Source organism: Caretta caretta, chromosome 14 (assembly GCF_965140235.1).
Source record: "Caretta caretta isolate rCarCar2 chromosome 14, rCarCar1.hap1, whole genome shotgun sequence".
NCBI lineage: Eukaryota > Metazoa > Chordata > Testudines > Cheloniidae > Caretta > Caretta caretta.
In genome coordinates, this window is record NC_134219.1 from 9,140,290 (window position 1) to 9,151,757 (window position 11,468).

The following is an 11,468-nucleotide window of genomic DNA, read 5'->3' on the forward strand; positions in this document are numbered from 1 at the left end:
TCTCTGGTTTTGATCTCTTTTTGACTCCTTTTTTTCTCTTGGTACCAGAATGGTGCATCATTCATTGGGGTTTAAGTCCTGCTGAATCTGTATGAAACCCATGCTGGTCAGTGACCTGCACCCAGCCTGCTCAAAACGTTAGTGACAAATGTTACATTTGCAAAGCATTCAAGCCTCACTCAAGAAAAAAGATAGGCCGGTGAGGGTTAAGTGCTTCCTTATGGAGGCAGCATTTCACTCCCCTCAGAGGTGTCACATGGGGAAGGCGCCCCAAATACATCAGCTTCAGTGCAGAACCACTGGAGGCGTCTGTGGCTCCTTGGGACTGTTCCTTGGTACTAAAGAAAAAGCTTAGGCCTTCTGAAGGTTCAGTTCCTCTCTTGACCATAGGTGCCGACTTCACCGCTTTCCCCTGGGTGCCTGACCCTGCCTCTGCTCTCACTCCATCCCTTCCATATGGCCCTGGCCCAGTCCCGCCTCTTGCCACCCCTGGCCCGCCCCCTTTTCCCAAAGTCCCTGCCCCAACTCCGCCTCCTCCCTGCCCCTATTCCAACTCCTTCCCCAAATCCCCGCCAGCTGTTTGGTGGCGGCCGCGGGGAAGCGCTGGGAGGTAGGTGGAGGAACAGGGACTCGGCGCGCTCGAGGGAGGGGACCTTGGCTGCCAGTGGGTGCAGAGCACCCACTAATTTTTCCCCGTGGGTGCTCCAGCCCCGGAGCACCCATGGAGTTGGCAGCTATGCTCTTGACTGCATTGGTACCAAAGCCAGACAAAGGCAGAGACTTGACAAAGCATTTGGGCAAGAGACACATCCCCCCCAGAACGCTCGCCATCTCCCAGGAGGGGATAATAGCTTCCAGAGCTGGTGCCAGGTCTGACAAGGCCATCCACTGAATGACACTTGGCCAGCAGACAGTGCTGATCCCAACCCTCCTGGAGATGTATGCAGCTGCATGAGTCTTATTTAGCCCCTTGGTACTAATATCGCTGGCAGTGGAAGATGTGCAGCTGGTACCGATGTCCATTGCTCATACCTCACCATATCGAGCTCCTACAGTGCCACAACCCAAGCCTTTGCAAAAGCCCATGTTGACAAGAGGAAAGCCTCCCATGATTTCCCTGGTACTGCCATCTCCAGGCTCAGGTTACCTCTCCCTGGTTCCATCTGGATCTGCCCTTGCAATGGCAGAAGCATCTGACTCTCCTTCCTCAGACTCAGAAGTGTGGTGCTCTGTCTCCCACCCAGGATGGGGAACATAAGTCATTGGGACCATGGGTCATACAGCATCCCCAGCACTGGGCCTCGTTTAAGGATCAACAAGCTGGGCAAGGATGGGTCCCAGGCCCATATCAGTAGCCAGTCTGGATGCCATGGGGCATTCCCCTCCAACTAGGACCTCCCCTCAACCATCTCGCTCACTGAGAGTTCACCAGAGGCATTGTTACCAAAAAGCATCATTCCCTGGTACCCAGTATCAAGACTAGTACCAAGCAGCCAGCAGCCACTCAGGCACCTTCCCTGCCACAAGCCACAGACCAACCAACACCTCAGATGCATGTTGCATCCTCATCACCAGATGAGGCTGTTGAGCTGTCCAAGTGACTCATCACCGCCAGAGGACCACACTGCTCATCGAGATCTTTTTAAAAGAGTGGCTTCTGGACTTGACATTCAGGCAGAAGAGGTGCGTGAAAGCTCTCACAAGTTGGTGGACATCCTAGTATCAGCAACCCCAGTCAGGGTTCCTCTACCAATTAATGAAGCCATCATGAAACCAGTCAAGGCTTTTTGGCAGACACCCTTCTCCCTTCCCCCCAAAGCAAAATGAGCTGAAAAGAGGTACTTCATCTTCTCTAGGGCATTTGAACATATTTACTCTTATTCCACCGCCCTGCCCCCTGGCTCTCTTGTGATGGCAGCTGCCAATGATCAGGAAAGACAGGGGCAATAAACTTCCATGCTGAAAAGCAAAGATTCAAAGAGGCTGAATCTGTTTGGTTGCAAGCTTTCTTCTTCAGGAAGCCTGCAACTCAGGATTGCAACCAACACACTCTTGTGAGTCGATATGACTTCACCCTCTAGGAGAGCATTATAAAATCTAAAAACAATGTACCAGAGGACTGTAGACAAGAATTTGCAGTAATGGTGGATGAAGGTAAGAGGACTTCCCTCCAGGGGGGTTTGGATAGTGCAGACTCGGTTGCTCAAACCATGGCAAAAGCAATTACTATAAGGGGTTCACGGTTGCAGTTGTCTGGTTTACCTCTAGAGGTCTAATAGACTAACCAGGAGCTTCTTTTTGAAGGTCCCTCACTGTTTTCAGAGAAAATGGATGACAGGCTTCATAGCCTTAAGGATTCTAGGGCAACACTCAAATCCCTTCAGATCTATACCCCAGCATAAAAAAGAAAACAGTATGATCCGCAACAGCTATACAAATACTATTATGCGCCTCGATCCCAAGATCCACTCAGGAAAAAGGGCAGAGATTATAGGAGGTGCCGTCCACCACCCTCCTCTTCAGCATCAGTGAGCTCATCCCATCCAGCCGCCTTGTCCAAACAGGCATTTTGATGGGTTTGTTAAGGACAGTGTACTAGTCACCATGGCTCCATTTGTTCCCCATTGTTTGTTTATCAATTTCTTATCCCACTGCCTAAATGCTTAGGCCCACATAGCATCAGAACAGTGGATCTTAAGCATGGTGAAACTGACGTATGCCATCCAGTTCATTTCTGCCCCACCCCAACCCCTTTCTCCATCCCTCTTCAGGGACCATTCTCATGAGATTGCCCTTCAACGTGTATTCTTCAGGCCATAGAGGAAGTCCTGTTGTATCTCAGGGAAAAGGGCTTCTATTCCTGCTACTTCCTGATCCCCAAGACGATCTCATGCCTAATTTAGATTTAAAAGATTGGTACGCTGCCCTCAGTTTAAAGGATGCTTAACTCCATGTTGCAATATGCCACGACTGTGGAAAGTCTCTCAGATTTGTGGTGAACGGTTGCCATTATCAATTTACTGTGCTTCTCTTTGGTCTGTTAGCTGCTCCTCAAGTGTTCACAAGGTGCAGGGCAATTGTGGCAGCTCACTTACGAAAATTAGGTGTCCACATGTTCCCATACCTAGACGATTGCTTGGCCAGAGGTTGGTCTGAGGCTCAAATCCTATCCAGCATATCCAGTAACCTGTCCACATTCAATGCACTGGGGATCCTAGTAAATTGAGACAAATCAATCCTGAAATGGGTAAAGACAACAGAATTCATCGCAATGCCATCCACAGCCTCAGAAACAACTCTGACATCATAATCAAAAAGGCTGACAAAGGAGGTGCTGTTGTCATCATGAATAGGTCGGAATATGAACAAGAGGCTGCTCGGCAGCTCTCCAACACGAGTTTCTACAAGCCATTACCCTATGATCCCACTGAGAGTTACCAAAAGCAACTACAGCATTTGCTCAAGAAACTTCCTGAAAAAGCACAAGATCAAATCCGCACAGACACACCCCTGGAACCCCGACCTGGGATATTCTATCTACTACCCAAGATCCATAAACCTGGAAATCCTGGGCGCCCCATCATCTCAGGCATTGGCACCCTGACAGCAGAATTGTCTGACTATGTAGACTCCCTCCTCAGGCCCTACGCTACCAGCACTCCCAGCTACCTTCGAGACACCACTGACTTCCTGAGGAAACTTCAATCCATCGGTGATCTTCCTGATAACACCATCCTGGCTACTATGGATGTAGAAGCCCTCTACACCAACATTCCACACAAAGATGGATTACAAGCCGTCAAGAACACTATCCCCGATAATGTCACGGCTAACCTGGTGGCTGAACTTTGTGACTTTGTCCTTACCCATAACTATTTCACATTTGGGGACAATGTATACCTTCAGATCAGCGGCACTGCTATGGGTACCCGCATGGCCCCACAGTATGCCAACATTTTTATGGCTGATTTAGAACAACGCTTCCTCAGCTCTCGTCCCCTAAAGCCCCTACTCTACTTGCGCTATATTGATGACATCTTCATCATCTGGACCCATGGAAAAGAAGCCCTTGAGGAATTCCACCATGATTTCAACAATTTCCATCCCACCACCAACCTCAGCCTGGTCCAGTCCACACAAGAGATCCACTTCCTGGACACTACAGTGCTAATAAACAATGGCCACATAAACACCACCCTATACCGGAAACCTACTGACCGCTATTCCTACCTACATGCCTCCAGCTTTCACCCTGACCACACCACACGATCCATCGTCTACAGCCAAGCTCTGCGATACAACCGCATTTGCTCCAACCCCTCAGACAGAGACAAACACCTACAAGATCTCTGTCAAGCTTTCTTACAACTACAATACCCACCTGCAGAAGTAAAGAAACAGATTGATAGAGCCAGAAGAGTTCCCAGAAGTTACCTACTACAGGACAGGCCTAACAAAGAAAATAACAGAACGCCACTAGCCGTCGCCTTCAGCCCCCAACTAAAACCCCTCCAACGCATTATTAAGGATCTACAACCTATCCTAAAGGATGACCCAACACTCTCACAAGTCTTGGGAGACAGGCCAGTCCTTGCCTACAGACAGCCCCGCAACCTGAAGCAAATACTCACCAACAACCACATACCACACAACAGAACCACTAACCCAGGAACTTATCCTTGCAACAAAGCCCGTTGCCAATTGTGCCCACATATCTATTCAGGGGACACCATCACAGGGCCTAATAACATCAGCCACACTATCAGAGGCTCGTTCACCTGCACATCCACCAATGTGATATATGCCATCATGTGCCAGAAATGCCCCTCTGCCATGTACATTGGTCAAACTGGACAGTCTCTACGTAAAAGAATAAATGGACACAAATCAGATGTCAAGAATTATAACATTCATAAACCAGTTGGAGAACACTTCAATCTCTCTGGTCACGCAATCACAGACATGAAGGTCGCTATCTTAAAACAAAAAAAACTTCAAATCCAGACTCCAGCGAGAAACTGCTGAATTGGAATTCATTTGCAAATTGGATACTATTAATTTAGGCTTAAATAGAGACTGGGAGTGGCTAAGTCATTATGCAAGGTAGCCTGTTTCCTCTTGTTTTTTCCTACCCCCCCCCCCCCAGATGTTCTGGTTTAACTTGGATTTAAACTTGGAGAGTGGTCAGTTTAGATGAGCTATTACCAGCAGAAGAGTGAGTTTGTGTGTGTATGGGGGTGGGGGGGGATGTGAGAAAACCTGGATCTATGCAGGAAATAGCCTGACTTGATTATGTAAAGAGTTGTCACTTTGTCACTAGCACCAGCAGGAGAGTGAATTTGTGTGGGGGGGTGGAGGGTGAGAAAACCTGGATTTGTGCTGGAAATGGCCCACCTGTTGATCACTTTAGATAAGCTATTACCAGCAGGACAGTGAGGTGGGAGGAGGTATTGTTTCATATTCTCTGTGTGTATATAAAGTCTGCTGCAGTTTCCACGGTATACATCTGATGAAGTGAGCTGTAGCTCACGAAAGCTCATGCTCAAATAAATTGGTTAGTCTCTAAGGTGCCACAAGTACTCCTTTTCTTTTTGAGAATTCATCGGGGCAGTCTTTAGAGTCCATGAAGGCCAATGCCTTTCTTCCACAAGCCAGGTTTGAAACTTTATAGGACCTAGTGCTGCAACTGAGAGTATATCCTCTCACAACAGTATGCAGTTGCCTCAGTCTTCTGGGTCACAGGGCAGCATGTACCTATGTTGATCAGTACACCAGACTACACTTTCCCTTTCTCCCCCCGCTTCCAACCCTCCCTCTAGTCACATAAGAATCTTCTCTGGGTTGGGGAGCTCATAGGAGGTACCTGTAGACTCAAGATCTTTGGTCGTCTCAAGATCTAGAGACTAATATAAATGTCAAGGAGTTAAGAGCAATACATCTAGCTTGCTTGGCCTTCCTCCCTAACACAGTGGGAAAAAAATCTATTAATTCTGACAGACAATTAGGCAACCCTGTTTTATATAAACAGGCAAGGAGAAGCACAGTCAAACCCACTGTGCCAGGAGGCAATTCACCTCTGGGACTTCTGTATAACCAGCTCAGTTCATATCAGAGCTGCTTGCCCTTTGGGGAAACAGAACACATTAGTGGATCAGCTGCGCAGATCCTTCTCTGATCACCACAAGTGGTCCGGATATGGTCAGGTCCATCTTTCATCTCTGGGGGAAAATGTTATCAGTTCTATTCACAGGAAGGGCTCAGCCCAGGCTTGCTGACAGATGCTTGTCTCTTATCCTGGAAGAAATCCCTCCTGTATGCTTTCCTGCCGATTCCTTTACCTTCCAGGGTCATCTTCAAAGTGAAACAAGACCTGCTCACCTCATCCTCCTAGCACTGACATGGCCTCGTCAACACTGGTACTCGACCCTACTATTCTTGTCGGTCGAGCCTCCTGTGTCTCCAGTTGGATCCAGATGTAATTTCCCAGGACCACAGGTGCTTGCTCCATCCTAGTCTCTGAGTTGTCCATCTGATGGAGTGAGTACTTCATGGCTGAGACCCTTTGAAAGGTCCCGCTTGAAGGATGTTCAGAAAGTGCTTCTGAATAGCAGAAAACACACAACTAGAAACACTTACCTGGCTAATTTCAGGTTTCAGAGTAACAACCGTGTTAGTCTGTATTCGCAAAAAGAAAAGGAGTACTTGTGGCACCTTAGAGAAAAACCAATTTATTTGAGCATAAGCTTTTGTGAGCTACAGCTCACTTCATCGGATGCATACTGTGGAAACTGTAGATCTTATTATATACACACAAAGCATGAAAAAATACCTCCTCCCACCCCACTCTCCTGCTGGTAATAGCTTATCTAAAGTGATCACTCTCCTTACATTGTGTATGATAATCAAGGTGGGCCATTTCCAGCACAAATCCAGGTTTTCTCACCCCCCCCCCCCCCCCCACACACACACAAACTCACTCTCCTGCTGGTAATAGCTTATCTAAAGTGACCACTCTCCTTACATTGTGTATGATAATCAAGGTGGGCCATTTCCAGCACAAATCCAGGGTTTAACAAGAACGTCTGGGGGGGGGGGGTAGGAAAAAACAAGGGGATTATTAAACATTATTAAGGATCTACAACCTATCTTGAAGGATGACCCAACACTCTCACAAATCTTGGGAGACAGGCCAGTCCTTGCCTACAGACAGCCCCCCAACCTGAAGCAAATACTCACCAACAACCACACACCACACAACAGAACCACTAACCCAGGAACCTATCCTTGCAACAAAGCCCGTTGCCAACTGTGCCCACATATCTATTCAGGGGACACCATCACAGGGCCTAATAACATCAGCCACACTATCAGAAGCTCGTTCACCTGCACATCCACCAATGTGATATATGCCATCATGTGCCAGCAATGCCCCTCTGCCAGGTACATTGGTCAAACTGGACAGTCTCTACGTAAAAGAGTAAATGGACACAAATCAGATGTCAAGAATTATAACATTCGTAAACCAGTCGGAGAAGACTTCAATCTCTCTGGTCACACGATTACAGACATGAAAGTTGCTATTTTACAACAAAAAAACTTCAAATCCAGACTCCAGCGAGAAACTGCTGAATTGGAATTCATTTGCAAATTGGATACAATTAACTTAGGCTTGAATAGAGACTGGGAGTGGCTTAGTCATTATGCAAGGTAGCCTATTTCCCCTTGTTTTTTCCTACCCCCCGCCAAACGTTCTTGTTAAACCCTGGATTTGTGCTGGAAATGGCCCACCTTGATTATCACACACAATGTAAGGAGAGTGGTCACTTTAGATAAGCTATTACCAGCAGGAGTGTGGGGTGGGAGGAGGTATTTTTTCATGCTTTGTGTGTATATAATAAGATCTTCTAAACTTTCCACAGTATGCATCCGATGAAGTGAGCTGTAGCTTACGAAAGCTTATGCTCAAATAAATTGGTTAGTCTCTAAGGTGCCACAAGTACTCCTTTTCTTTTTACCTGGCTAAGTGGAAGCACTTCTCCATTTGGTCTTGCAGGAAAGGGGTCTCTTGAGGACCTTTAGCTGGACTATCTTTTAAAACAGAGCTTGGCTATTAGCTCTATAAGGGTGCAGCTGGCAGCATTTCTGTGGCAATTACCTCAGCCAGAGGGTGGATGAGTTGAGGGCTCTATCAGAGTCTGTCCAGTACAAAGGAATTGAGGCGGGGAGTGAGTGGCTCCCCTCTCTTACACCAGCACACAGTGGTGGGTGGCGATAAAGGGTGCTCAAGCATTCGATGGGTGGGGGTCATAAGCAGCCCCCCACAGCCCATGTCCTTGCCCTGCCCCACCCCGGGCAAGAGGGGCTGCAGCTCCCCACAGCTGCCTGCGCAGCTCTCACCTGGACCAGGCTCCAGCTGGGGGAGTGCTCGGGGGGGCACAGCACAGCCATGGTAAGAGCAGCGTGGGCAGCTGTGGGCCCTCCACCTGCCCTGGAGGAGGGAGGGACACAGGTTATGGGCAACTGTTGACCCCCCTCATCCTGGGCAAGTGGAGGGTCTGCGGCTCCCCACAGCTGCCCCCCCCCCCCAAAAAACTCTTACCATGGCCTGGCTGCTCACCTACTTTGGGGTCCCAAACCACAGTTTGAAAACCATTCAATTAGAGCACTGCTGCCTCCTGCTGGGTGTGGCTTGAGATTAATGTGACATTTGAACAATAATGGGGGTTTAACAAAGGGTATGTCTACACTACGAAATTAGGTCGAATTTATAGAAGTCGGTTTTTTAGAAATCGGTTTTATATATTCGAGTGTGTGTGTCCCCACAGAAAATGCTCTAAGTGCATTAAGTGCATTAACTCGGCGGAGCGCTTCCACAGTACCGAGACAAGCGTCGACTTCCGGAGCGTTGCACTGTGGGTAGCTATCCCACAGTTCCCGCAGTCTCCGCTGCCCATTGGAATTCTGGGTTGAGATCCCAATGCCTGATGGGGCTAAAACATTGTCGCGGGTGGTTCTGGGTACATATCGTCAGCCCCCCGTTCCCTCCCTCCCCCCGTGAAAGCAAGGGCAGACAATCATTTCGCGCCTTTTTTCCTGAGTTACCTGTGCAGACGCCATACCATGGCAAGCACGGAGCCCGCTCAGGTAACCGTCACCCTATGTCTCCTGGGTGCTGGCAGACGCGGTACGGCATTGCTACACAGTAGCAGCAACCCCTTGCCTTGTGGCAGCAGACGGTACAGTACGACTGGTAGCCGTCATCGTCATGTCTGAGGTGCTCCTGGTCGCCTCTGTGAGGTCGATCAGGAGCGCCTGGGCAGACATGGGTGCAGGGACTAAATTTGGAGTCACTTGACCAGGTCATTCTCTTTAGTCCTGCAGTCAGTCCTATTGAACCGTCTTATGGTGAGCGGGCAGGCGATACGGACTGCTAGCAGTCGTACTGTACCATCTTCTGCCGAGCAGTCATGAGATGTGGATGGCATGCAGTCCTTCTGCACCGTCTGCTGCCAGCCAAAGATGTAAAAGATAGATGGAGTGGATCAAAACAAGAAATAGACCAGATTTGTTTTGTACTCATTTGCTTCCCCCCCTCCCCTGTCTAGGGGACTCATTCTTCTAGATCACAGTGCAGTCACTTACAGAGAAGGTGCAGCGAGGTAAATCTAGCCATGTATCAATCAGAGGCCAGGCTAACCTTCTTGTTCCAATAAGGACAATAACTTAGGTGCACCATTTCTTATTGGAACCCTCCGTGAAGTCCTGCCTGAAATACTCCTTGATGTAAAGCCACCCCCTTTGTTGATTTTAGCTCCCTGAAGCCAACCCTGTAAGCGCCCCTCCCAGCGTCAGAGCAATGGCAAACAATCGAGCATCTGAGAGTGCTGTCCAGAGCAGTCACAATGGAGCACTCTGATGGGGCTAAAACATTGTCGCGGGTGGTTCTGGGTACGTGTCGTCAGGCCCCCGTTCCCTCCCTCCCTCCGTGAAAGCAAGGGCAGACAATCATTTCGCGCCTTTTTTCCTGAGTTACCTGTGCAGACGCCATACCACAGCAAGCATGGAGCCAGCTCAGGTAACCGTCACCCTATGTCTCCTGGGTGCTGGCAGACGTGGTACGGCATTGCTGCACAGTAGCAGCAACCCATTGCCTTCTGGCAGCAGACGGTGCAATACGACTGGTAGTCGTCCTCGTCGTGTCCGAGGTGCTCCTGGCCACGTCGGCTGGGAGCGCCTGGGCAGACATGGGCGCAGGGACTAAATTTGGAGTGACTTGACCAGGTCATTCTCTTTAGTCCTGCACTCAGTCCTATTGAACAGTCTTATGGTGAGCGGGCAGGCGATACGGACTGCTAGCAGTCGTACTGTACCATCTTCTGCCAGGCAGGCAAGAGATGAAGATGGCTAGCAGTCGTACTGTACCATCTTCTGCCGAGCAGCCATGAGATGTGGATGGCATGCAGTCCTTCTGCACCGTCTGCTGCCAGCCAAAGATATAAAAGATAGATGGAGTGGGTCAGAACAAGAAATAGACCAGATTTGTTTTGTACTCATTTGCCTCCTCCCCTGTCTAGATCACACTGCAGTCACTCACAGAGAAGGTGCAGCGAGGTAAATCTAGTCATGTATCAATCAGAGGCCAGGCTAACCTCCTTGTTCCAATAACAACGATAACTTAGGTGCACCATTTCTTATTGGAACCCTCCATGCAGTCCTGCCTGAAATACTCCTTGATGTACAGGCACACCCTTTCTTGATTTTAGCTCCCTGAAGCCAACCCTGTAAGCCGTGTCGTCAGTCGCCCCTCCCTCCGTCAGAGCAACGGCAGACAATCGTTCCGCGCCTTTTTTCTGTGCGGACGCCATACCAAGGCAAGCATGGAGGCCGCTCAGCTCACTTTGGCAATTAGGAGCACATTAACCACCACACGCATTATCCAGCAGTATATGCAGCACCAGAACATGGCAACGCGATACCGGGCGAGGAGGCGACGTCAGCGCGGTCCCGTGAGTGATCAGGACATGGACACAGATTTCTCTGAAAGCATGGGCCCTGACAATGCATGCATCATGGTGCTAATGGGGCAGGTTCATGCTGTGGAACGCCGATTCTGGGCTCGGGAAACAAGCACAGACTGGTGGGACCGCATAGTGTTGCAGGTCTGGGACGATTCCCAGTGGCTGCGAAACTTTCGCATGCGTAAGGGCACTTTCATGGAACTTTGTGACTTGCTTTCCCCTGCCCTGAAGCGCATGAATACCAAGATGAGAGCAGCCCTCACAGTTGAGAAGCGAGTGGCGATAGCCCTGTGGAAGCTTGCAACGCCAGACAGCTACTGGTCAGTTGGGAATCAATTTGGAGTGGGCAAATCTACTGTGGGGGCTGCTGTGATGCAAGTAGCCTACGCAATCAAAGATCTGCTGATATCAAGGGTAGTGACCCTGGGAAATGTGCAGGTCATAGTGGAT